At 43.7% G+C, this 25,527-nt stretch overlaps 1 protein-coding gene across 1 annotated transcript in view; it reads left to right on the top strand.

The window, feature by feature from the left end:
* Positions 1–25,527, top strand: part of MTNR1A (melatonin receptor 1A) — a 302,510-nt gene that overhangs the window by 55,538 nt on the left and 221,445 nt on the right. The window lies entirely within an intron of this gene.

Raw genomic sequence — 25,527 nt, 5'->3', positions numbered from 1 at the left:
ACAATGGCACCAAATCAGAGGAGGAAGGCAATTTAGACAAGGGTACCAGATGGAGCATCTTAGAAAAGCGATCACAGACCACCCAAATGACTGACATCTTTTGAGAAACGGGAAGATCAGAAATAAAATCCATAGAGATATGTGTCCAAGGCCTCTTCGGGACCGGCAAGGGCAAAAGCAACCCACTGGCACGAGAACAGCAGGGCTTAGCCCGAGCACAAATCCCACAGGACTGCACAAAAACACGCACATCCCGCGACAGAGACGGCCACCAAAAGGATCTAGCCACTAACTCTCTGGTACCAAAGATTCCAGGATGACCAGCCAACACCGAACAATGAACCTCAGAGATAACTTTATTGGTCCACCTATCAGGGACAAACAGTCTCTCCGCTGGACAACGATCAGGTTTATTAGCCTGAAATTTTTGCAGCACCCGCCGCAAATCAGGGGAGATGGCAGACACAATTACTCCTTCCTTGAGGATACCCGCCGGCTCAGACAAACCCGGAGAGTCGGGCACAAAACTCCTAGACAGAGCATCCGCCTTCACATTTTTAGAGCCCGGAAGGTACGAAATCACAAAGTCAAAACGGGCAAAAAACAGCGACCAACGAGCCTGTCTAGGATTCAACCGCTTAGCAGACTCAAGATAAGTCAAGTTCTTATGATCAGTCAATACCACCACGCGATGCTTAGCTCCTTCAAGCAAATGACGCCACTCCTCGAATGCCCACTTCATGGCCAGCAACTCTCGGTTGCCCACATCATAATTTCGCTCAGCAGGCGAAAACTTCCTGGAAAAAAAAGTGCATGGTTTCATCACTGAGCAATCAGAACCTCTCTGCGACAAAGCAGCCCCTGCTCCAATCTCAGAAGCATCAACCTCGACCTGGAACGGAAGAGAAACATCTGGTTGACACAACACAGGGGCAGAAGAAAAACGACGCTTCAACTCCTGAAAAGCCTCCACAGCAGCAGAAGACCAATTGACCACATCAGCACCCTTCTTGGTCAAATCGGTCAATGGTTTGGCAATACTAGAAAAATTGCAGATGAAGCGACGATAAAAATTAGCAAAGCCCAGGAACTTTTGCAGACTTTTCAGAGATGTCGGCTGAGTCCAATCATGGATGGCTTGGACCTTAACAGGATCCATCTCGATAGTAGAAGGGGAAAAGATGAACCCCAAAAACGAAACCTTCTGCACCCCAAAGAGACACTTTGATCCCTTCACAAACAAAGAATTATCACGCAGGACCTGAAAAACCGTTCTGACCTGCTTCACATGAGACTCCCAATCATCCGAGAAGATCAAAATGTCATCCAAGTACACAATCAGGAATTTATCCAGGTACTCTCGGAAGATGTCATGCATAAAGGACTGAAAACACTGATGGAGCATTGGCAAGTCCGAATGGCATCACTAGATACTCAAAATGACCCTCGGGCGTATTAAATGCAGTTTTCCATTCATCGCCTCGCCTGATTCGCACCAGATTATACGCACCACGAAGATCTATCTTGGTGAACCAACTAGCCCCCTTAATCCGAGCAAACAAATCAGATAACAATGGCAAGGGGTACAGAAATTTAACCGTGATCTTATTTAGAAGGCGGTAATCTATACAAGGTCTCAGCGAACCATCCTTCTTGGCTACAAAAAAGAACCCTGCTCCTAATGGCGACGATGACGGGCGAATATGCCTCTTCTCCAGGGATTCCTTCACATAACTGCGCATAGTGTCGTGCTCAGGCATGGATAAATTAAACAGTCGACCTTTTGGGAATTTACTACCAGGAATCAAATTGATAGCACAATCACAATCCCTATGCGGAGGTAGGGCATCGGACTTGGGCTCATCAAATACATCCTGGTAATCAGACAAGAACTCTGGAACCTCAGAAGGGGTGGATGACGAAATTGACAGAAATGGAACATCACCATGTACCCCCTGACAACCCCAGCTGGACACCGACATGGATTTCCAATCTAATACTGGATTATGGGCTTGTAGCCATGGCAACCCCAACACGACCACATCATGCAGATTATGCAACACCAGAAAGCGAATAACCTCCTGATGTGCAGGAGCCATGCACATGGTCAGCTGGGTCCAGTATTGAGGCTTATTCTTGGCCAAAGGCGTGGCATCAATTCATCTCAATGGAATAGGACACTGCAAGGGCTCTAAGAGAAACCCACAACGCTTAGCATACTCCAAGTCCATCAAATTCAGGGCAGCGCCTGAATCCACATATGCCATGACAGAATACGATGACAAAGAGCAGATCAAGGTAACGGACAGAAGAAATTTTGACTGTACCGTACCAATGGTGGCAGACCTAGCGAACCGCTTAGTGCGCTTAGGACAATCAGAGATAGCATGAGTGGAATCACCACAGTAGAAATACAGCCCATTCAGACGTCTGTGTTCTTGCCGTTTAACTCTGGTCAAAGTCCTATTGCACTGCATAGGCTCAGGTTTAAGCTCAGGTAATACCGCCAAATGGTGCACAGATTTACACTCACGCAAGCGTCGACCGATCTGAATGGCCAAAGACATAGACTCATTCAAACCAGCAGGCATAGGAAATCCCACCATGACATCCTTAAGGGCTTCAGAGAGACCCTTTCTGAACATAGCTGTCAGCGCAGATTCATTCCATTGAGTGAGCACGGACCACTTTCTAAATTTCTGACAATATACCTCTATCTCATCCTGACCCTGACAAAGAGCCAGCAAATTTTTCTCTGCCTGATCCACTGAATTAGGTTCATCGTACAGCAATCCGAGCGCCAGGAAAAACGCATCGATATTACTCAATGCAGGATCTCCTGGCGCAAGAGAAAATGCCCAGTCCTGAGGGTCGCTGCGCAAAAAAGAAATAACAATCAAAACCTGTTGAACTGGATCACCAGAGGAGCGAGGTTTCAAGGCCAGAAATAATTTACAATTATTTTTGAAACTCAGAAACTTAGTTCTATCTCCAAAAAACAAATCAGGAATAGGAATTCTTGGTTCCAACATATCTTTCTGATCAATAGTGTCTTGAATCTTTTGTACTCTTGCCGAGAGTTGATCCACAAATGAAGACAGACTTCTAATGTCCATCGCTACACCTGTGTACTGAACCACCCAAATGTCTAGGGGGAAAAAAAAGCAAAACACAGTGCAAAGAAAAAAAAATGGTCTCAGAACTTCTTTTTTCCCTCTATTGAGAATCATTAGTACTTTTGGCTTCCTGCACTGTTATGAAAGGCAATTCAGTACTACAATGGACATAGCGGTCAGAGCACATACAGTGATCTGACAATAACCCAAAATCATAGAACGAGCTCTGAGATGTGGGAACTCTGCAGACTGCAATCCCTAATCCTCTCCAAACAACACTAGAGGCAGCCGTGGATTGCGCCTAACTCTGCCTATGCAACTCGGCACAGCCTGAGAAACTAACTAGCCTGAAGATAGAAAATAAGCCTACCTTGCCTCAGAGAAATACCCCAAAGGAAAAGGCAGCCCCCCACATATAATGACTGTGAGTTAAGATGAAAAGACAAACGTAGAGATGAAATAGATTCAGCAAAGTGAGGCCCGACTTTCTTAACAGATCGAGGATAGAAAAGGTAACTTTGCGGTCTACACAAAACCCTAAAGAACACCACGCAAAGGGGGCAAAAAGACCCTCCGTACCGAACTAACGGCACGGAGGTACACCCTTTGCGTCCCAGAGCTTCCAGCAACAAATTAGACAAGCTGGACAGAAAAAATAGCAAACAAATAGCAAAGAAGAACTTAGCTATGCAGAGCAGCAGGCCACAGGAATGATCCGGGGAAAAGCAAGTCCAACACTGGAACATTGCCAGGAAGCCAGGATCAAAGCATTAGGTGGAGTTAAGTAGAGAAGCACCTAACGACCTCACCAGATCACCTGAGGGAGGAAACTCAGAAGCCGCAGTACCACTTCCCTCCACCAACAGAAGCTCACAGAGAGAATCAGCCGAAGTACCACTTGTGACCACAGGAGGGAGCTCTGTCACAGAATTCACAACAGTGCACACATTGCTGAGTTGCTTATTTGGTGTGTTTTTGTCATATTTTTTCTGTGCGGACTTGTTACAAAACCTGAAACAAAACATATTGTCAGCAAAGTAAATGAGAAACCTGATGAATCATTCACACATTGAGTTTTTTGACTTGCAGATTTGGTGCAAAAAATAATCTTCTGTATATCAATTCTCTGAGTTTTTGCCCTCTATTTTTCACTATTGACTTCACTCCAGTCAATCAAAAGCGCAGGCATAAAGACAGCAAGAATGCACCAAAAACATGCATTTTTTTCTGGCAAAAGGTGCAGAAATGTTGCAGAAATTTTACTCAACGTGTGCACATACCCTTATCAGTAGAACTGTATGTTGATCATCCATAGATTATTCAGTGGTCTGGTGTACAGTTCCTGTGTATATATCTCTCAAAATTGCATAGCCTTCCTTTAACAGTCTAGGACTACCAATACATGACAATTTGAACATAATGTGTATGAGGCCCTCCTTTATGTCAAATACAGAGTGTATCTGAGTCCCTTAATTTTGACAGTTCTTGCTTCCTTCATAAATTCAACTGAAATTTCCTACTTTTTAGTAACAAAAATCAATCTTGGTTGACTTAAAAATCTTGTTTTAAAATCCTTTAAAAATTTTGCCTTATGTAAAGTCATTATACAAGAAAAAATGTTAATTAACATTGTATTCATATAAAATGACATTTTTCTTCGGTTTGGAATGTATTCTTATCAGCCCTTAAACTGGAGTAAAAGTCAGTGATTCTTCCAGGGGTCTTCCCCATGCTGTTCTCCTTCCATTCAGCACTTTTCCTATTCATTAGAACATTTTCACTGCCCCCCAGACCTCTTTGTAGGGACTGCCCCCAAAAAGCTTGGCTTTCCCATTGACTTCCATTATTCTCGTTAGTCGAAACAAGCATGCATTTTAGTTGTCGCTCATCTCTAGTGATTATATAAAGCCCATCCCAAAATGTGATAGGAAAGAACCAAAAGAGAAAATGTAAAACAAATTGAAGTGAAGGAAATGAAAAAAAAGAAAGAAAGAAAACAGAACAACCAGCATTTGGAGTTGAATCAAGCTGTGGCTCAACAGAGAGGGAAACAGACCACACAGCAAAAAGTCACCGAACTGAGTCCTGAAGCCTAGTCATGCCAACTATCCAACCATCCAAAATAACTCTGTGACACTTTTACCTCCATTCTTTAGTCCCAAAATGCAGGTCTCTATCACCAACCCCAGTGCTGACAATTTGCCCAATTATTTATTTTCCAATAATTTTTTATTAACATTTTTAACAATTAAAACAGACATTAATAAATATTAAGGAGGGTAGGGAAAGGCAGGGTGTTGGGTGGCGAAGGGAAGGGATAACATAGAAGAGAAAGAGAGACAAATTGAGGAGAACTTGATAATAATTATTATTATTATACATGTTTTGTAGCACCATTTATTCCATGGAGCTTTACATGTGAAAAGTGGGCAAATATAGACAAATACAATAAACATGAGCAATAACAATGCACTAACAGGTACAGAAGGAGAGGACCCTGACCGCGAGTGCTCACAGTCTACAGGGTGATGGGTGATGATACACTAGGAGAGGGTAGAGCTGGTTTTGTGGTGGTTCAGTAGGTTGAGGATCAGCGCCCACTGTAGACTTGTTGGAAGAGGTGAGTCTTCAGGTTCTTTTTGAAGGTTTCCATGATGGGCGAGTGTCTGATGTGTTGGGGTAGAGAGTTCCAGAGTTTGGGGGAAGCACGGGAGAAGTCTTGGATGTGGTTGTGGGAAGAAGATCTTATATTTATCCAATATCTATCTCATATTGATCTTTAAGAAGGAGGAAACTTGTTTAATAAACATCCCTGTCATGGAGGCCAGGTCCTCCACATTGGTGAACGGACCATTGACCTCCCTCCCTCCCTCCAGGCCATAAGGTGTGATTGAGTAATACAACATAATACAATAAACTGAAGTCCTCCGGTATGAATCCTATACAACTAGAGGATTCTACTTCTTCTTTGGGGAAAAAGTCTGTGTGAAGAACTGGTGAGGTAGCCTCCTCATGTATGAGGGGTAGAAGTTCCTGAATAGCTTTGAAGAAAGGGTAAATATATGCAGAAAACTGTATTGAATAAAATGAGACAATGCTTGTAATCATAACTTGTACAATATGATATATTAGGGAGTAATATAACAATGCTAACATGAAATATATGTGAATGGGGTACAGTAAAGTCAGTGGCTATGACCAAGGAACTAAATATAAATCAACACAGATAGTTAAAACCATAGAAATTTTACAGGAGCCCATTTCATCGTTTGTCTTAGGGAGGAGGGTTAGCTATCATATATGAAGTGTCTTTTAGGGAGGAGATAAAATTAAATCCCTCTTCAGGTAAGTAGAGAGGAATGCTTTTTCCTCTGAAAGATGCCAGTAGAAAGATGCAGTCCCATCTGTAGGGAATTCACATTTTCCTGAAGGAGGTTGTGGTTTCGCTGGATGACCTTCTGGCTTCTATTGTGGCTTTAGATAGGTCTGCAAAGACTTTTAAGTGACTGTATGGTCCAGGAAAGGCTTTATCTTTAGTTTTGAATTTTCTCTTTAGTGTTAAAGAAACAAATGCAAAGTATGGTATTTCTTGGGGTATCAGTTGGAATATTTGCTGGGCGGGGCAAGCGATGAATTCTATCTATGACCAATTCGGAGTTAGAATGAGATGGGATAGACTTCTTGAAAAGAGTTTTAACACAGTCAGAGCGATTGATGGGGGTAATATTCTTTGAAATTTGGCAAATCTTTAAGTTGTTTCTGCAACTGCGGTCCTCTGGGTCCGCTAGTTTGATTTAAGTTGGAGGATTTCTAGATTTATATCTATTTTTTCCTTAGAAAGCTTTTCAGTTTTTTCCTCAACTGCAACAATTCTTTTTTTGCGATCTTTGAGTTTTTTTGTTAAAGAGGTCGAATGTGGACTGAAAGAGATCAGCTTATTTCTCGAAGCCTATTGTGACGCCCAGGAGACCGGGATACCCAGCACCGGACCAATGGAGTCTGTCTCTTGAGGGGGATGTCACGGGTGGCTTGACCCGGTGCTGTGGCCTCAGGCAATGCACAGTGTAAGGGGTATCGTGAGGGGACAGGCACTTACTTGATCAGCAGCAGGTTCTCCCAGCGGTGACGATCCCGATCCTGTATAGATGACAATTGTCCAAATGAAAGACTGAGGCACTGAAACGTTTAACCAGTTTACTTTAACATAAAAGGATTTACAACCAGTCCTGTCACCGGAGTCTGTATGGGAACTCTGAGTTACTTTGACCCTGCCGGGGTCTTCGCCTCTTATTGTGCGCAATTTCTGTGTGGCCCTGCTGCTGTATGTGAACTGGCTGCCGGCCCAATCTGTCCCCTCCGGGTCCTGGTTCGACGGGCAACCCGAGTCCTTTTATCGGTTTACCCCCTCTGGGAGTACCGCTGAACTCTGTATCTGTTGCTGCGTCCGGCCCTAGTGAAGCTGATATCACCTCACGTTTTTCCGGTTGCTGTATTATATATAATGAATACAGCCACGGATCCGGTATCCGTCTTTGCGCCTGTTCTGGGTAGTGATTAATGCTACCCGGTTCTCACAATGTCCTTTTTCTCTATCCCTCTGCTCCTCAGGCCGGTGATTTAGGCCTGGTAACAGTCACGGGGCTGTTAGATATTCAACTGTATGACCTCTCACTTTCAGCTCATTGGCCCAACTGCCATTTCTTCTCTCAGACCAGAATGGATCAAGGGGAGTCTCTGGAGCTCCCCCTTCTGGCCGGAGGTGGTAGTGCAGTCTTGCTATTTTAGTATTTGTATTTACTGTCAGTAACTATTTTTGTGGCAAATACCCCTAGGGGTGCCACATTCCCCCTTAGTTAAGAACAGTACTCCGGGACTGTGGGACAATAACATTTTGAAATAACAATTAATATGTACAGAGTCTTAAAAATGAAAAGTTACAAAAACCACTCAAGGAAACAAAAATAGAGTTCTGTAAAAAGTCACTTCAAATAGCGTCCATTAATACAGTTCTATCCTTGAAGGTATTAGGAAAGGCACTGTACTTAGTGTCCAGGAATTTAGTTCCATTTTTCCAACGGAGTTATCAATATAAAGTCTAAAGAAAGTTCAAAAAGAGCAAAAAGCAAAGTTCAAAAAGCAATCTTTCAGGAGCTTTGATTTAGTGCCTCCGGGCTGATAAAAAGTTCAAGAATATGCAAGAAGTTCATACAGACAAGTCTCTGTAGGCACTGGGCTTAAACGTTGCAGACTGATAACAATGACTATACTACATTTTCTGTTTAACTATATATGGCATAACATATATACAATTCACATTATGAGCTTTATAGTTGGTAATCTGCATACCTGGCCGGTAATTGACCCTGGGTACTATGCTGTGATCTACGTAATAGCGGTGTCTCTTCATGTGGTGTACTACTGTCTACTGCGGATGTAGTATCTGCCCGCTCTGCTAAAGATAATTCCACGACTATGGAGTTGGCAAGTCCACCGTGAATGGGATTACTCTGACCAGGAATCTGTTCTTCCTGGCCTGGAACCTCCTGTAGTACGGGGTCAGCCTCTTCCTGTCTTGGGACTTCTGGTATTGGGTTCGGTGTTGGGTAAAAGGCCACCATGGGAACCACTACTGCACCATGGTATGTTAGTAGGGTTTTGGGAAAGTCTCCTATACAGGTGTGATACACTTCCTCTTCTTTTTCCTTTACTGGTTGAACCTGTATGGGTTGAATAACTTCTGGTTCTGGCTGGACAACGTCTGGCTCTTTCAATGCTTCCGGACATAATTTAAGATTGTCTCTTGACACCTCTTGACACTAGTACAGATGTTAAGCCTCCGTTTTTGCTAATGAGACACATTTTAGGATTATCCACTCTTGTTGGTAAAACTGTGTAGGGTACGGCTTCCCACTGGTTGTCCAGTTTATTGGTTCGACGATTTCTCTTGAGCACTTGGTCACCCGGTCTTAATGGGGTCGCTAGAGCATTCTGGTTGAAAGTTCGCTCTTGTCTTTCTCTAGTTTGCTGAAGGCTTCTTTCCACACTCTCTTGCACTTGGCGATACTGCTTTTGCCGTATGATATCCCAATTGGAGTCTTGAACTTCTGCGTCTGGTTTCAGAATTCCCATTTCTAGATCGATTGGTAATTGGCCGGGTCTTGCACGCATAAGATAAGCTGGGGTGCAGTTGGTGGAGCTCACCGGGACATGATTATACAGGTCCACCAAGTCAGGCAATTTCTCTGGCCATTGATTCCTTTCTGTCTCAGGTAAAGTCTTTAGTAGGTCTATTACAATATGGTTCATCTTCTCGCATAAGCCGTTTGTTTGTGGATGATAGGCCGTCGTCCTGATCTTTTTGCAACCATACATATTACAGAATTCTCTGAAGATCTCTGATTCAAAGGCTGTACCTTGGTCGGTGAGAACCTGTTCTGGATATCCATGGGGTCTACAAAAGTATGTTTGGAACGCTTTGGCTGCTGTTTTTGCTGTCAGATCTTTTACGGGTACTACTACCAAGAAGCGAGAATAATGGTCCACGATGGTCAAGGCATAGACATAGCCGGACCGGCTTTGTATTAACTTCATGTGGTCTATGGCTACAAGTTCAAGTGGTTGTTTGGTGATTATGGGCTGCAGTGGTGCTCTTTTGTTCTTTTGATCGTTTCTTCTGAGGTTGCACGGGCCACAATTTCTGCACCACTGTTCGATTGATTTTCTCATCCCGACCCAATAAAATCTTTCTCTTAGAAGTACTTCTAACTTTTTCCAACCAAAGTGACCAGCACCATTATGGTAAGCTTCGAGGACCATCTTGACATCTTGTTTCGGCACGATAATCTGCCAAACCAATTCATGTGTTTTCGGATTGGTGTACCTTCTACAGAGCTTCCCTTGATACAGGAACATTTTGCCTCTCTCTTTCCAGAGTTGATGCGTCTCTTCTGGGGCATCCTCATCGGGATATGCACTTTGCTCAGTTAACAGTTCCTTCACCAACTTCACAGCAGGATTGCTGTCTTGGGTGTCAGCCCATCTATGGTGTGCTAACGGATTAAAATTCACCTCTTGTTGTTTCTGATAGGTACTTGACTGATGATGTTTTGCCCTGGGATGATGGAAGGCTGGTAGTTCAATTTCTTCAAGCTCCCCCGTTTCTTCTTCTACATCTCTCAAGTGTGGCATCCGGGATAGGGCATCGGCATTTCCATTCTTGCGACCTGCTCGATACTTGATCTTGAAGTTGTAATTAGATAACCGGGCTATCCATCGCTGTTCTAACGCACCTAATTTGGCTGTGTCCAGGTGGGTCAACGGATTGTTGTCAGTATAAACAATAAATTCTGCAGCGGCCAGATAGTGTTTGAAACGCTCCGTCACAGCCCAAACTACTGCCAGTAGTTCCAATTTGAAGGAGCTATAATTTTCTGGATTTCTTTCAGTAGGCCGGAGCTTTCTACTTGCAAAGGCGATGACTTTCTCCCGACCTTCTTGCTTTTGTGACAGCACCGCTCCTAGTCCCACATTACTGGCATCGGTGTAGAGGATGAAAGGTTGATGGTAATCTGGGTATGCCAGAACCTCTTCTCCGGTTAGTGCCTTCTTTAGTTGTTCAAAGAAGTCTTCCCTTTCGTCGTTCCACTGGAAAGGAGGGTTTCGGTTTGAAGGTTTCTTCGTCTGCCCTACCAAGGCGTCTTGCAAGGGTGCTGCCAACTTGGTAAATCCTTTTATAAATCTGCGATAGTAACCCACCAATCCCAGGAATTGCCTCACTTCTATTGCGCTGGTAGGTCTCGGCCAATCCCTAATGGCGGTTATTTTCTCGGGATCCGGTGCTACTCCCTCTGAACTCACGATGTGTCCCAGGTACTGTACCTTTGGCTTGAGAAGGTGACATTTGGATGGCTTGATTTTCATGCCATACCTGGATAAGGCTTCGAACACTTCTGCCAAGTCTTTTAAGTGTTGTTCGTAAGTCTTTGAGTAGACGATCACATCATCTAGGTACAGGAGGACGGTCTCGAAGTTCTTGTGTCCGAGGCAGCATTCCATCAGCCGCTGGAAGGTCCCGGATGCATTGCAGAGTCCGAACGGCATGCGATTAAATTCACTTAGACCCATTGGTGTGGTGAATGCCGTCTTTTCCTTATCTCTCTCAGCCACAGGGACTTGCCAATACCCGCTTGTTAAGTCTAAGGTGGAAAAATAATTAGCAGATTTCAAAGCAGTCAAGGACTCTTCTATCCTAGGCAAGGGGTAGGCATCTTTATGGGTGATGTTATTAATCTGCCTGTAGTCTACGCACATTCTCATAGTTCCATCTTTTTTTTTGACAATCACTAGAGGGGCCGCCCAGGGGCTACAGCTGTCTCTTATTACCCCGGCCTGTTTTATTTCCCTCAGCATATCTTTTGCACATTGATAGTGAGCGGGCGGTATGGGTCTATATCTTTCTTTTATTGGGGGATGGTCACCTGTGGGGATTGTGTGTTCTACCCCTTCTATCCGTCCGAAGTCCAATGGGTGTTTACTGAAGACTTGTTCATATTCCGTCACTAGCCTATACACCCCTTGTTTTTGATGGGTAGGTGTTGAATTTATGCCCACGTGTAGCTGTTGGCACCAATCCTCCATTTCTCCATCTGAGCCATTGCCTTCCACCTGACAGGTTGGTTCTAAGGGCTCAATGGTTGTGATGGCATTGTTGTCAGCAGTATATAGCTTTGCCATTGTAGCATACCTTGGCAAAGTGACCTCTTCCTCTCCACAGTTCAAAAGTCGTATCGGCACTCGTCCCCGGTGTACCTCGACTATCCCTCGTGCTGTGAGTATAGTGGGCCTGCTGTCGGTGTACACTGGTTCTATTAAGGCTTGATAATCTCGTCCCTTAGTACCAATGGCTGCTCTACACCATACCAGCATTTCTGTTTTTGGTGGGATTACAATAGACGTTGGATCACTTACCCTCACACTGCCGATTTCTCCACCTGCAACTTCTACCTGTTGCCTTAACATCAATACTTTTATTTCCCTCCGGAGAACTCTCTGCTGGCAGGATTGGGCAGTTTCAGCAATTTGCTGTAAGACAGAAATTACTTCGGAAAAGCAGTTCTCTAACACATTAATTCCTATCAATACAGTTGGTTCACAGTTCCGCCGGTCAACATCAACAACAATTATACCCTGTTTCTTCAAATCTACTTTACCAATCTTTATGGTCATCTCCCTGAATCCTAGTTTCGGTACCAACTTACCATTACTGGCCCATATATCTAGTTCAACATCAGAGGGCCCTTTATCAATATCTGCATCAGCCCAGTACCTCTTATAAAGGATATACGGTATAGATGAAATCTGGGAACCTGTGTCCAGCAAAGCGTTGAGGGGCATTCCGTCCAGCACGATAGGGATAATGGGTCATCCTCCGATGTACCTGTCGTGCCAGGGTGTTGGGCCTTGAAAGTTCATTCCTGCGAAGCGGCCCGCATTCCCAGGGGATTCCCATTTAAATCACAATCTCGTGCAAAGTGGCCTGGCTGCTGGCAACGGCGGCAAATGGGCTGTCCATCCGGTTGGTAGCGGTCGCGGGGTCGTCCTCTCCATGTCGGGTATCTCCGGGGTCTCATCCATGGAACATCTTCTCTACGGTTTGCCAACTCCATCTTGGGTCCTCTCATCTCCTGCATGGTTTTAGCCATTGAAGCAACAACATCAGTTAAAGAGTCAAGCTTTTGTTGAAGAGCCTCATTAGTACTGGGCCCCAGGGGCTTAGCAATGGCCCCGGACATAGCTGATGTCACTGGTATTCCATGTTGTTGAGGAGCCTCTGCCATGAGTTGTGCAGGCTCCCGATCCCGAGGTGCTTCTGCCAGCTGGAGACGTATAACGCTCTCCTTTAATTGGGCAAATGTCAATTCAGGGTTCTTAAAAACAAGCATGCTCACATGCCCCCCGGTGAGAAGGGGTGTAGAGTCCCTCAATAAATTGATCTCTTAGCAGTTTATCCGATCCGGTGTTAAAAATGGGTTCAGCCAGTGTAAGTGATTTAAGGGCTTCCTGCAGGTTTAAGGCAAAGTCTCTCACGCACTCATTAACTTTTTGTTTGCAATTAAAGAATCGTACTTTAGCTTTGCTGCTGGCAGTGGTTTCAAATGTAGCTTTTAATCCAGCAAATATGCGTTTAACAGTGCCTTTTAGATCAGCTGCCCATGCTGTGACTTCTCGCTTAGCATGGCCACTTAACTGCATCATCAGGAGACTAACACGCTGAACTACACCCACGGGGAACATGTCAAAATGGGCCAGCATCTTTTCTCTGAAATCGTCAAGGGTATTAGGCTCACCTTCATACATTGGAAGCCATGGGCCACCCGGGGTATATGGCATCAGCACCGACATGATGGGCGCCACTCCTTGCACCGCTGCGCTACCGGACTCTCTATCGACACTCTGTCTTTCAGCTGCATTAGCGTCGCCGGGTGCTGCGGCGTCTCCGTGCTGCGACATACTGTGCCCCCTTAGTTAATCCGGACCCTTCCGGTCCTCCGCTTCCGTCGGGATAGTGTAGATTCGTTCCGCTGTGCAGCAGGATCGATTTTCCCCTTGCTCTGATGTCAGAGCGCTCAGCTTGGTGCCGCCCACAATGACACCCACCCACCGCGCTCTGTAATGGCGGATTCTGAAGTTTTTCAGTTAGACTGGGGCTCAGGTGATGGCGTAGCTCAATTAACAGTCTCGTGCCTAACGGTTATGAAGTGATTACCTCAGGGGATGGCGGCCATCTTTACACCATTATAACCAATGGGGAAAAGTCACTTTCAATAGTTTTCAATGGGAAATGGAATTTTCTTTAATAAAGTCAATTTTCAAGATTTTTCATCCAAGTTTTCACAATTTTGGACTCCAATCATGGCACACAATACCCGGTATACGGGCTGGCTGAATCTTGTTCGTGACGCCAATTGTGACGCCCAGGAGACCGGGATACCCAGCACCGGACCAATGGAGTCTGTCTCTTGAGGGGGATGTCACGGGTGGCTTGACCCGGTGCTGTGGCCTCAGGCAATGCACAGTGTAAGGGGTATCGTGAGGGGACAGGCACTTACTTGATCAGCAGCAGGTTCTCCCAGCGGTGACGATCCCGATCCTGTATAGATGACTATTGTCCAAATGAAAGACTGAGGCACTGAAACGTTTAACCAGTTTACTTTAGCATAAAAGGATTTACAACCAGTCCTGTCACCAGAGTCTGTATGGGAACTCTGAGTTACTTTGACCCTGCCGGGGTCTTCGCCTCTTATTGTGCGCAATTTCTGTGTGGCCCTGCTGCTGTATGTGAACTGGCTGCCAGCCCAATCTGTCCCCTCCGGGTCCTGGTTCGACGGGCAACCCGAGTCCTTTTATCAGTTTACCCCCTCTGGGAGTACCGCTGAACTCTGTATCTGTTGCTGCGTCCGGCCCTAGTGAAGCTGATATCACCTCACGTTTTTCCGGTTGCTGTATTATATATAATGAATACAGCCACGGATCCGGTATCCGTCTTTGCGCCTGTTCTGGGTAGTGATTAATGCTACCCGGTTCTCACAATGTCCTTTTTCTCTATCCCTCTTCTCCTCAGGCCGGTGATTTAGGCCTGGTAACAGTCACGGGGCTGTTAGATATTCAACTGTATGACCTCTCACTTTCAGCTCCTTGGCCCAACTGCCATTTCTTCTCTCAGACCAGAATGGATCAAGGGGAGTCTCTGGAGCTCCCCCTTCTGGCCGAAGGTGGTAGTGCAGTCTTGCTATTTTAGTATTTGTATTTACTGTCAGTAACTATTTTTGTGGCAAATACCCCTAGGGGTGCCACACTAACTTCATACTTTCATTTATCTTGGAAGCAAGGTCCATCATGTAGGCCTCTGCGTTGTTTTTGCCAGGCAAGGGAAAGCCCTCTGTGGGGGCTATAGTGTTGGTTCTATCATCTGTGATAGTGGGGAGAACGGAGTCTCTTTCGAGATGATTTTTAACCGGGCTTAAATTTGAGGAGGAGTCATCGTATTCGTCCTCAGAGACTTCCCAAGAGGAGGAATATTTATGTCCCCAATCATCCGGTTCTTTCTTTCAGATGAAATTGAGAGCTCCATTTCCTCAACTGTGGGGTTTTCAAGTGAAAATTTTGGATGTGAATTCTTTCTTAAGCCTTTGTCAGCAACTTTTTTTGTTTGAGGGTTTAAAGAAGAGATCTCCGACTGTAGTTTTTCAGGACCGTCAGATTTGAAAACTTTGTTGTAGATAAGAGATAAGTTTGGTTTGTTAGGCTTTGTTTTTTCTTCTCTTTTAATTTGCCCAATTATTTTAAAGAAAAATCTGACAAAATCTAACACAAAATTCTTTCCCAATATCCTAATATCATGGATCCTCTTTCCTCCCTCACTTCACCAAGATCACTTTCCCATCTTTGAGCTGGTCACAGGAGAAGAAATTACCAGGCTCCTCGCTTCTTCTTGCCAAACTACCTGCACCTGACACTAATTTCTCACATCTCTAGTCTGCTGTAACTACTCACATAACTAAAATAACTAACCTCACTCGAATGTCTGGCATCTTTTGCTCCTTCTTTAATCATGCAGTCATAACCCCATCACTAAAAAATCCTCTTTCGTTCGCAATATTATAGTAACTATATTCCTGTCTCTTGTCTCACCTTCATCTCTAAACTCATGGAAAGCTTTGTCTACTAGTCCTAACTAATCTTCTATCTTCCAGATAACATCCTTCTTGACCCTTTACAATCTGGTTTCTGGTCTTTACACTCTACATAAACTGCCCATACTAAAGTCTCTAACGATCTACTAATAGCGAGATCTAATGGCCACTACTCCTTGCTGATACTCCTTGATTTTTATGCAGCTTTTTTCACTGTCTATACTGCTTTCTCTTGGTTCTCCTTCTGCCTTTCTGACTGCTTCTTCAGTGTATCTCTTGCTGGCTCCCCATCCCTTTACTGTTGAGGTTCCTCAGCTCAGTCCTAGATCCCTTTCCCTTTTCTCTATACATTATCCCTTTTGGACAAAACATCAGCAGATTTGTTTTTTAGTATGATGTTTATGCTGATGACGCCTAATTTTACGCTTCTGACATTACACCCACATTACTGCAAAATCAGTTATTTTCTCTCCACTGTCTCTTACATCATGTCCTCCCTGTATCTAAAACTGTATATTTCCAAAACTGAACTTACTCTGTTTCCTTCGTCCTACCTAAACTTGAAATTTCCATTCTGTGGCTTGCTCCAGTGCTGTGGAATATGTCGATGCTATAGAAATAAAACTATTGTTATTGTTATCCTGTGAGCAACGACTACTTGGGGATTTAAGAAAAAAAAAGTATTCAGAGGAAAACTGAGGGACCACTTCTCACCTGGTGACAGATCCTGAAAAATGAAGATCAATCCATATTTTGCATGTCTCTGCTCCAGTAAACAAGCGATATTGACCTTTTATTTACGGTACTGATTTAATAATTCTTATGTTTTATCAAAATAATGAATGGTTTATTTAAATGATATCCTTATGGCTCCATGAATGGATTTCTTAATATTACAATGAATTGACTTGTAAGTTAATTTGTATAGGACATTTAAAATTAAAATCTCAAAGGGATTTTTATTGCTGTCTCAGAAAGCAGTTCCTTCATTGAAATGCTTGAAAGAATAAATCACATCCTCTTCTAAGGAACTGCTTATTTTGGCATTTCAATACTAAGTGGCAGCTGGATTTAGGAAATCATGTGATTGCCTGATAGAATAGATGCCAGAATTTCGTGACCGTGACGTCATCGAAGGTCCTTCACTCTCTGCAATCTTAGGAACGGAGGCAGACACTCGCAGCGGTGACAGCCAGGGTTCGCCGGAGGGGTGAGTATATCCATATATTTTATTTTTATTCTTTACATGAATATGGATCCCAGGGCCTGAAGGAGAGTCTCCTCTCCTCCAGACTCTTGGAACCATACGCACCGCACACACCGGTTCCGATTTCCGATATCGCAAAAATATCGGAACTCGGTATCGGAATTCCAATACAGCAAATATCGGCCAATACCCGATATTTGCAGTATCGGAATGCTCAACACTATTCTTGATAGATCGGGTGATTCTGAACTGAAATACATATATTTTCTGTAATTGTATTATTTTGCACTGGGCAAATATATACATATATGGATATACACGTCATAGGTCATTAAGGGGTTTAATTTTTTTTTCTGGTTTTATCTAAATTCAAAGTTCTAGAATTTTTCTTACAGTATAACTATTGTGCTTCCTGGTTATTCCTGCTTTTAACAAGTGTATGAAATTGTATCCAAGCAATGCTCTGTGAGCCAAATGCTTCAGTAACTGCGGCAGAAATCTTTCCAATATATTGCTACAATATCTGTTACATATGTCAGTCTGGTTTTAGTTAATATAGTATTGGCTAAGCTCATATAATTCTATCTACCTCTTCGCTATTTTTTCCTATCCAATATGATTTGATCTGCAGTGAACAATATAACATACTTTATTTATTAATTCATATATGTATTATTTGTGTGTGTGTGTGTATATATATATATATATATACAGTATATATATATATATATATATATATATATATATATATATATATATATATATATATATACTGTATATGGTGGGCCTTGTATATGGTTACACCTAAGCAAAATGGGAATGGTTGGTGATATCAATTTCCTATTTGTGGCACATTAGTGTATGGGAGGGGGAAGATGGGTGGTGACTATGGGGACTATTTCGAAGTCAGCCATTTTGGATCCAACTTTATTTTTTACAATGGGAAGTGGGTCATGTGACACACCAAATTGAGAATTTCACAAGAAAAACAATGGTGTGCTTAGTTTTAAAGTACCTTTATTCTTTCATGAATTGTTTACTAGTTTCTCCTTGCTTACAGCCATTGACATGTTGCAGAGGGTAACACGTGTGGAGTGGATAGAAATTGTGTTGATGTCTGGTGAACACAGTACCCGGGTCATTGCAGCAGATTTCAATGTAAGACACCCTAGGCAAGAAAACTGTCACAATTCCCATTTGATTTAGGTGTATCCATATACCGTATATACTCGAGTATAAGCCGACCCGAGTATAAGCCGACCCCCCTAATTTTGCCACAAAAAACTGGGAAAACCTATTGACTCGAGTATAAGCCTAGGGTGGAAATGCAGCAGCTACTGGTAAATTTCAAAAATAAAAATAGATCATTATTTCCCCATAGCTGTGCCCCATATAGTGCTCTGCACTGTTCATATCTCCCCATAGCTGTGCCCCATATAGTGCTCTGCACTGTTCATATTCCCCCTTAGCTGTGCCATATAGTGCTCTGCAGCGTTCATATCTCCCCATAGCTGTGCCCCATACAGTGCTCTGCAGCGTTCATATCTCCCCATAGCTGTGGCCCATATAGTGTTCTGTAGCGTTCATATCTCCCCATAGCTGTGCCCCATATAGTGCTCTGCAGCGTTCATATCTCCCCATAGCTGTGCCCCATACAGTGCTCTGCAGCGTTCATATCTCCCCATAGCTCTGTCATACAATGCTCTGCAGCGTTCATATCTCCCCATAGCTGTGCCCCATATAGTGCTCTGCACTGTTCATATTCCCCCTTGGCTGTGCCATATAGTGCTCTGCAGCGTTCATATCTCCTCATAGCTCTGCCATATAGTGCTCTGCAGCGTTCATATATCCCCATAGATGCTCCACATAAATCTGTGCCATGGCCGCTGCTGCTGCAATAAAAAAAAAAAAAGCCATACTCACCTCTCTTGCTTGCAGCTCCCAGCGTCCGGTCCCGGCGTCTCGTCCCGGCGTCTCCGCTCTGACTGATCAGGCAGAGGGTGCCGCGCACACTATATGCGTCATCGCACACTCTGACCTGCACAGTCAGAGCGGAGATGCTGGGAAGATGGAGCGGCGCCCGGCGGCTGGAACACGGACAGGTGAATATGCGATACTTACCTGGTCCTGGCGTCCGGCTCCTTCTCCCGGACAGCTGTCTTCGGTGCCGCAGCTTCTTTCTCTATCAGCGGTCACCGTTACCGCTGATTAGAGAAATGAATAGGCGGCTCCACCCCTATGGGAGGTGGAGCCGCCTATTCATTTCTCTAATGAGCGGTCCCACGTGACCGCTGAAGAGGGGAAGAAGCTGCAGCACAGAAGACCGTGGGACGGCAGGGACAGCGCGAGGATCGCTGGGACTAGGTAAGTATGCCTCAGCGCCCTCTCCCCCTCACCCGCCGACCCCACCGCTACCGTGACTCGAGTATAAGCCGAGAGGGGCACTTTCAGCCCAAAAATTTGGGCTGAAAATCTCGGCTTATACTCGAGTATATACGGTAAATGGCTTATCCAAAAAAGTTTGCCTCATCATTGAATGTAATGTTCTGTGTAAACTGAGGGTCCTGTTCCAATTTTTGTTTTGTCCATTCTGCAAATTCAGCGTGCCAACCTGGCATCAGTCGAAAATCCCTTCGGTGAATATTAGCTTCTCACAAATGGCACCCTTACAAAATCCAGCTGTTGCAGCATCTCAACAAGGTTGACCCAGATATATATAAAATTGGAAGTCAACTCAAGACAACTAGCACAAGTGACCATCAAATGTGGCATATACCAAGATGATGTGCTGTCCCCATTGCTTTTTTTCATAGGCTTAAGGTACCTTCACACATAACGATATTGTTAACGATATCGTTGCTTTTTGTGACGTAGCAACGATATCGTTAATGAAATCGTTATGTGTGACAGCGACCAACGATCAGGCCCCTGCTGGGAGATCGTTGGTCGCTGAATAAAGTCCAGAACTTTATTTCGTCGCTGGACTCCTGCTGACATCGCTGGATCGGCGTGTGTGACACCGATCCAGCGATGTCTTCACTGGTAACCAGGGTAAACATCGGGTAACTAAGCGCAGGGCCGCGCTTAGTAACCCGATATTTACCCTGGTTACCATCCTAAAAGTAAAAAAAAAAACAAACAGTACATACTTACCTACCACTGTCTGTCCTCCAGCGCTGTGCTCTGCTCTCCTCCTGTACTGGCTGTGAGCGTCGGTCAGCCGGAAAGCAGAGCGGTGACGTCACCGCTCTGCTTTCCGGCCGCTGTGCTCACACAGACAGTACAGGAGGAGAGCAGAGCACAGCGCTGGAGGACAGACGGCTGTAGGTAAGTATGTACTGTTTGTTTTTTTTTACTTTTAGGATGGTAACCAGGGTAAACATCGGGTTACTAAGCGCGGCCCTGCGCTTAGTTACCCGATGTTTACCCTGGTTACCGACATCGTTGGTCGCTGGAGAGCGGTCTGTGTGACAGCTCTCCAGCGACCAAACAGCGACGCTGCAGCAATCCGGATCGTTGTCGGTATCGCTGCAGCGTCGCTTAATGTGAAGGTACCTTTAAAGGGAACCTGTCAGAAGATTTTGTCGCTATAAGATGAGGCCACTGCCTTTCAAGGCTTAACTACAGCATTCCATAATGCTATAGTTAAACTCTTAGTCCGACCTGCAAGTGAAGATTAATAAGCTTTATTATACTCTCTTGGGGGGCGGTCCAATGGATGTCGCGGTCTGGGTCTGGCACCTCCCATCTTCTTGTGACGCCTCCCTTCTGCTTCCTCATCGCTCCCCAGCACTGGCGCTCCTGTGCAGGCATACTTCTCTGCCCTGTTGAGGGCAGAGTAAAATGCTGTAGTGTGCAGTCACTGGGAAAGGTCAGAGAGGCCCAACGCCTGCGCAGTGCAGTATTTTGCTCTGCCCTCAACAGGGCAGAGAAGTATGCCTGCACAGGAGCACCATTGCTAGGGAGCAATGAAGAAGCAGAAGGGCAGTGTAACCGGAAGATGGGAGGCACCGGACCCAGACCTGTGACACCCATCTGACCGGACTGCACAGGACCGCCCTCCCGGATGAGTATAATATAACTTATTTTTCTTCACTTGGAGGTCAGACTGGGGGCTTATCTGCAGCATTATAGAATACTGTAGATAAGCCCTGAAAAGCATTGGCTGTATCTCATAGCGGCAAAATCTGCTGACAGGTTCCCTTTAAACTCCCACAGTCAAATAATTACAGAGTCTGGCTATGGATACAAGTTCAAGAGTTGAAGCACCATCAGACACCTCATCTATATGGATGAAATCAAGCTGTATGCAAAAAACGAGTGAGACATCAATTTACTGATCTACCTGAGAAGGATCAACAGTGAAGACATCGGGATGTGCTTCGGTCTGGAGAAGTGCAGCTGATTTGTAATAAAGTAGGCAAGGTAGTCAAGACTGATGGAGTGGAATTACCAGCAGGGCACATAGGAAATGTACAGACATGCTACATGTACCTTGGCATCCCACAGGGATATGGTAACCATGATGAGAAGGCAAGGAAAGCAGCAACATCCAAATACCATCAAAGGGTAAGACAGGTCCTGAAGAGACAGCTCAATGGGAAGAATAAAATCCGCACCATCAATACATATGCCCTGCCAGTTATCATATACCCTGCTGGCATAGTGTGCTGGCCAAAAGAAGAGATGGAAGCTGCAGATGTGAAGGCACAAAAGCTCCTCACTTTGCATGGTTGTCTTCACCTTAAGTCTAACATCCAAAGATTGTATACCAACAGATAGGAGGGTGGACAAGGCTTGATAAGCTTCCAAGCCACCATCACAGATGAAACATGGAGTATCAAGGAATACATCAGAAAAATGGCAGCAAAAGGCCTAAGACAGCAACAAGAACAGATCTAGATGGAAGAACAGGAGCATGAAGCGCCATGGCAAGACAAGCCGATGCATGGGACTTACCATCAACAGATAATAGAGGTGGCAGAGATGGAGAAATCCTACCAATGGCTGGAGAAAGCTGGACTCTGAAACAGCACAGAGGCACTAATCATAGCGGCACAAGAGCAAGCACTAAGTAACAGATCCATGGAAGCAGGAATCTACCACACAAGACCAGACCCAAGGTGCAGACTATGCAAAGAAAACTCAGAAACAGTCCAACACTTAGAGGCAGGATGCAAAATTCAGGCAGGAACAGTGTATACCGAATGCCACAACCAAATAGCTAGAATTTTATACAGGAACATATGAACAGCATATGGACTCAGTCCTCCTAAGTTCAGGTGGGAGACACCAGAAAAAGTTATGGCGAATGAAAGGGCTAAAATCCTGTAAGACTTCAAGATCCAGACGGGTAAGCAGGTGTTGGATAACCAACCAGACATTGTGATTGCAGACAAGGATCAGAAGACAGCAATGATAATAGATGTGGCAGTGGCAAGTGACAGCACCATCAGAAAGAAGGAATATGCAAAGCTGGAGAAATACCACTGCCTCAAAGGAGAACTGGAGAAGATGTGGAAGGTGAAGGCAACAGTTGTTCCAGTGCTGATAGGAGCACTTGGAGCAGTGACCCCTAAGTTGGGAAAATGGCCACAACAGATCCCAGGAGCAACATCTGAACTTTCTATCCAGAAAAGCACAATGCTGGGAACAACGAAGATCCTGCGTAGAACCCTCAAACTCTCAGGCCTCTGGTAGATGACCCAAAAATGAGAAAGGACAAAAAAAGAGAAAAAAAAAGACCACCCTCATTGAGAGGTAAGAACAAAGTTTTTTTTAATATAGTGTTTATTTATTTTATTTTAACTTTTACATAGTTATATTTTATTGCTAGCCATGTTAGTAATGGCAATCCAGAGTTTTCTGAAAAGTAAAACCTTGACAAAGCATAGTTACTGTGCTTGAAATGTTAGAGCGATGAAACATACAAATCCATTTTAAATGCCAAATGAATCATTCTCATGTATTCCTGCAGCTCATTATGTACTTGTTATTCACTTGCCACTAGTTATATTTATTAGAAGTGATTGTTTGTTAATCTTTGGCCCATGAAGGGAAAAAATAAGCAATATTTCTTTTGCATATCTCATATCCTCACATCATGTCATCTCATGTCTTATAGCTATCAGGTTGGAATAAATCAACAGTTTGATTCTATAAAGACAAGTTTTAGTTGAAAGGACATTACATTTGCTAAGTAATAAAATATGGATGAAGGCATCTTTTTACTACAATAATTGAATTATGAGGAGTAGTGTGGTGTTGTTTCTTGGATTAGACAATTTTGTCATTTAACACTTTAAGGACCAGGAAATTTTTTTTTTTATTTTGTCCTTTCGTTTTTTCCTCACCTTATTCCTAGAGCAATAATTCTATTTTTTTTCAGTTGATATAGCCGTGTGAGGGCTTGTTTTTTGTGGGACAAGTGGTACTTTTGAATGGTACCATCCATTTTATCATGTGATGTACTGGAAAGCAGGAAAAAAAATCCAACTGTGGCAAAACAGCAAAAAAGTTCAATTCCACAATTGGTTTTATATTTCTTTACAGTTTTTATTTTATTTTTTCCCTAAAATGTGTGACATTTGAAATATACACTTTTACATAACCCGGGCCTTTTAGGCCCCTGTGCAAATTATATGGAGGAACTCAACTAAATAAACTTTTACAAGTTTATTTCAAAATTGCAAAGTAAGATATGAAAAACGACAACATTGTAATTAGAATTGTTTGCAAAAAGTAATATATCGGGTTACACAAATATATATATATATATATATATATATATATTTATTTATTTTTTTTTTTTTCAAGAGCCGTGACATTTTCAATTTTCAGCATATGGAGCTGTGTGAAGAGCCGATGTTTTTATTGATATCATTTTGGGGTAGATAAAATGATTTGATCAAATGGTATAACATTTTTTTGTGTTGTTGTGGTGTCAGGAAAATGATAATTCTGGAGCTTTGATTCTTTTTTTCCCGTTAAGTTGTTCACCAAGTGGATGAATTTATTTTAGATTTTGATACAGCAGATTTTTACAAATGCAGCTATGCCAAATATGTGTATTTTTTAAACTTTTTTAGATCTTAATTTTTAATGGGGGGAAAAGACAGCGATTTGAACTTTTATAGTTATTTTTTTTCATATTGAATAAATTTTTGTTTTCCTTTTTTTCCCTGTATTTGTTAGTCCTTATAGGGGACTTGAACCTGTGATCATGTGATTGCTTCTGCCATACATAGCTATACCTTAGTACTGGTATACACTGCAATATTATAATATTGCAAAAATCATGAACACCAGCAATGATGTGGGCTCATATGCAGGAGATGGCATATGATGTACCCTGGAAGTCATATGTCGTTTGGGGGTTAATTTCTAAAAGATTCGCCAAATTGCATTGAAAGACTGTTAGGCAGAAAAGAGTAATCATTTTAATATCTATAACTAGCTAGATATTTTTAGATATTTTTTATTAAGTGGGAAACAGTATACTCAACACCAAAATCAACCTCAACCCATTCTAAAGATGGCATAGAGTACAAGTCCAGCCTAGACATGATTTGTAACATATGTCCCACATTCATACTGTAAGTCATCAGGCTGCAGGACTGCCTAAATAGTTTTACAGGTAACACATGAATAAGAAGGTTGCTTAAAAAATTTACCTGAAACTGTTATGACCTCTGCTGCTCCCCGGCCTGGCATCTCTGCCTTACCTGCTCCGGCATCCCGGCGTGCTGCTGTCATGTCTTCTGCAGTCCCCCGGTCCGACACCTCTCATTCTGCTTTGGCATTCTGGCATGCTCGCCACGTCCCTTGGGAGTTTCCTGTTCAACCGTCAGCTCCTGGATCTCGGTCTTCAAGCATGCACTCTAGCGGTCTTAAGATGCGGACGCGCTCTTTTCCAACTGTTAGAGCTGGCGGAATGCACCAAATAATAATAATAAGAAATAATGCACCAAATAATAATAATTAGAAATGATGCACCAAATAATAAGAAAGATATAAGGTGCACCGCACAGAGATGACACCTGCTGCTCGGTAATGGCAGACAGTATATGGCGGTATAATGTGAATACACAAGGGTTAGCTTCCCCTGGTATGAAAGGAGGTGAACCCTGTTGCATCACTGGGCCACAGTACCGCAGAGTGAACACTAGTATTAGGTCACAGGACTCTGCCCCAAGGACATGGAGTTAGAGTCCCTCTAGACCACTAGTGCTCGGCACTGCAACTGCGGTGCCAGGGAGAATCTCGTTCTAGTCAGCTCCAAAAACCAAAACCACATACAACAACGCTAGGGAGGGGATTGATTAGGAGCTTTTACCAGAACAATCACACATCCACACACACACAAGTTCAGTTTTATACTAGTGCATGGCCATGTGAGCCTTTTATAGATGCAGCCTTCCGGGATCTTCCTAGAGGTCCAATCAGAGTCGCTACAGGAGCTGAGCATGTGACCTCTGACTTCCAATGAGAGGTCATCCCACGGGCATGCTCA

Source organism: Ranitomeya imitator, chromosome 1 (assembly GCF_032444005.1).
Source record: "Ranitomeya imitator isolate aRanImi1 chromosome 1, aRanImi1.pri, whole genome shotgun sequence".
In the NCBI taxonomy this organism is placed as follows: Eukaryota; Metazoa; Chordata; class Amphibia; order Anura; family Dendrobatidae; genus Ranitomeya; species Ranitomeya imitator.
Note: the sequence above shows the minus strand (reverse complement) of the source record. Positions and strands in the feature narration are given on the sequence as shown.